Below are 3065 nucleotides of genomic sequence, written 5' to 3'. Positions count from 1 at the left end.
TTTTAAGTTAACTATTGTTTTGTGGCGGCTGAAGTCGCGTGCCTTACGTGATGTACATATTTAAACCCAGACCTCTTTTCCTAAACATAACCAAACTAGCACAGTGTGTTCAGTATCTAGCTCGTGCACGGCCTAACTCACAGTCAGCTGCAGGGAACTACCAGGAGCTCGTCTTCATTGACACTACTGCACCTCTGCAAACAGAAACTTCTCCCAGGCACTCTAATCCGGCGGGCATTAGGACCGGGTCAAGAGGTTTCCCTTTGTTTGGCTGGCAGAGATCCTATTTTGTTTGTATTCACTCTAGCGGGGGGGAAACGGAACTGACATCTCCAGAGATCTTTTGTTTGACTTGTTGGAAAGAGGGTTTGCTCAGGTTTAAACTGAGTGGTATTTTGGTTTTGGACATTTTTTGTTGAGCCATGGATTATTTTGTTTTTGAATTATTGACTGTGAAAGGCGTTGTTTCTGTGTGTTTGTGTTTGGTATATTCAATACACTGATTTATACTGAAACCTCTGATTATTGCTGTGTTTATTTGTGTGCATGCAGTGTTTGGACTATTACAAATGAGTGTGTTCATGGCTAGATTTTGAGAGCTGAGTCATGTTTCCATGTGGGGGTTTGTGCTAAATGACCTATTAACATTGTCGGACAAGGCTCCGACTGGCACCCCAACCATACAGAAGGTCCAGTAAGCCTGTTGCTGGACCGTACATATTGTTAGGGATAATTTACGATCAAGCTATTTAGGTACGAGGAAGTGCTGAAAATGCTGACACATTCACGCGGTTGTTTGTATTTCAGCCCGTCCTTCTTTTAGGCTTCTAATCTTTTCCCTTTGTTTTGTTTGCACACAGTGGTTGTGTGTCGGGCTCTGAGGTCTGATTGTGAATTCATCTGGTCCAAAATCTGTTTTGTTTGAGGGAAAAACTTTTCTTTCCCCCGCTAAGAACCGGTAACGTCAGCCGACACAGGCAGAGGCGTAAAGTCACTAAAATGCAGATGCTGGTCACCAAGTCATGTTCTTAAGAACCGAAGAGCAGGCCACACTCTTGTGAGAGCAGTTCACCCGACATGTTGAAAGGTCGTCTAACTCAACTGCAGCCTCGCAGCTCTGTCGGTAAAGGTCCTGTCCACAGAGCAAAGACATGTGAATGACAGACAGCACGCCATTACTTAAACAAAAACAGGAATCCAGCAATGTTACAGAAGCATTTCTTCCTCCTTCTCTTTTCTCTCTGAGAAACAAATACCCACCACAACTATTCATTATGTTTGAAATCTGCTGCTTTATCAGTCCCAATTTGCTGCTTTCTCCACAAGACATTTATTCAGAGCTGCCTCCTTCCTTCCCCCCCTCCGGTTGTATTTCTTCACTTTATAACTTTGTTGTTTTTGTCTGGATTCTCCACATCGATGCACACGCAAACACCACCCCCACTGTTTCTCCATGCAAACACACACACACACACACACGCTTTCTCTGCCAGTTTGACACTTTGAGATGTTTGTTAGCTTCCCCCCTGCAGGCTCTTTAGAAAATAGGAATTTGTTCTTATTTGTTAAAACAAAATGAGGTTAAACACGTAGGAAAATAACAAGATTGCACAGTTTAGCACCAGATTACATCACAGTGTTGTCTGTGTATATATCTGTAATGTATATTTGTATGTATATTACAAGCAAAATGGCACATTCAGTGTTTCTTCCAAAGAATGAATTAACTGTGGACCAATTTCCTTTAAAGCCTGCACCTGACTGATCCTGCTGTAGGGCTTCATTTCAGAGGTTAATTCTGGACCCAGTCCAACCCTTGGAAACCCTGCCCAAATCTGACGTTCATAAATTACCACATTTATAGAACGAGAGACTTGAGTCTAATAGACCCGAAAATAATCAACTCATTCTCATCCCAGGGCGCCACACTTGGTCAAGACCCCTTGGCGCTGGTTTTGCACGTGTAGGGCTCCAAAGTCAAGTCAGCAATAATACATGTGCAGTGCAGTTAACGTTGTGAAACGTGGCAATTTGGTTAGATTTAGGAACAGATCAGGGTTTGGATTAACATAACTACATTACCCCCCCCCCAGGTTTGAATGGAGAGCAGTGAAGCCAGTTTTGGTGCTTTCTGTGTCAGTGCACCATCGCCATCCGCTCTGCCTCCTCGCTGATAACCTTTAAAACCCAGCTTAAAACACACCTCCTCGCTGAGGCCTATGGGCTTTAATCCCCTGGCCTCACACCTCTCACCCCCCCTTTTGTTGTTTGTTAAGTGTCCTTGGGTTTGTGAAAGGCACTATATTATTATTATTACTTCCTGTTGACACCAGCGTTACTGAGCATGATCCGTGGTTTAATGACATAGTGCGTCAGAAACACCGTAATCCCGGTAGCAGCGTGGCTGCACATACAAAAGTATTCTGGCTCAGTATGTTTGTCTGACGCAGATCGTCACCGTTTAAGCAGCCCACCCACAAGACTCACCTGCCAAACAACAACAACGCAGCGTCCCTGTTGGCCGAATAGTTTTTTTTAGATTCGCCAACAGTTGACGGGGCGTCGCAGCCCTCCATGCAGGCTTTGGTCGGCTTCTTACCCTCTTGGCTGCGCGTGCACATGCAAAAAATGGCCCTGTGGCCCCTGAAGCCCCTCAGTGTGTGTGTGTGTGTGTGCAGTCAAGCTGTTCAGCGTCTCTCTCGAGACTTCATTAGACAGTGAACTAATTTGCACCAAATGCCATTCAAACGGATGCTGATAGTTAATGTCATCATGGTCTGTCTCGTTTAGATGTGTCCTATATTACAGCGGCATATCAACGTCTTTGTTACTGTGTGTGTGTCCCAGTCGTGACCGTTGCTACCAGTAATGACTCGTTAGGATAAAACAGATTCATCAGGGCACTGAACTCGAGGCCAATCAGGCTGCTAATGAAGCCTGCGGCGCAACAAGGAGCCGAGTAACGACGAGAAACTCTCAGGGTGACTGACCTTGACAAGTTTTCTTGCAGATGATGGCCGGCCTGCTTTCACACACACACACACACACACACACACACACACACA

At 45.1% G+C, this 3065-nt stretch overlaps 1 pseudogene; it reads right to left on the bottom strand.

Moving 5' to 3' along the window:
- Positions 1 to 1012: 1012 nt before the first annotated feature.
- Positions 1013 to 3065, bottom strand: part of LOC119890582 — a 28501-nt pseudogene continuing 26448 nt past the window's right edge.

This window comes from Micropterus salmoides, unplaced genomic scaffold (genome assembly GCF_014851395.1).
Source record: "Micropterus salmoides isolate LMB-PRFRI ecotype aquatic unplaced genomic scaffold, ASM1485139v1 Ms_hic_scaffold_6, whole genome shotgun sequence".
NCBI lineage: Eukaryota > Metazoa > Chordata > Actinopteri > Centrarchiformes > Centrarchidae > Micropterus > Micropterus salmoides.
This window is presented reverse-complemented; position numbering and strand designations above follow the sequence as displayed.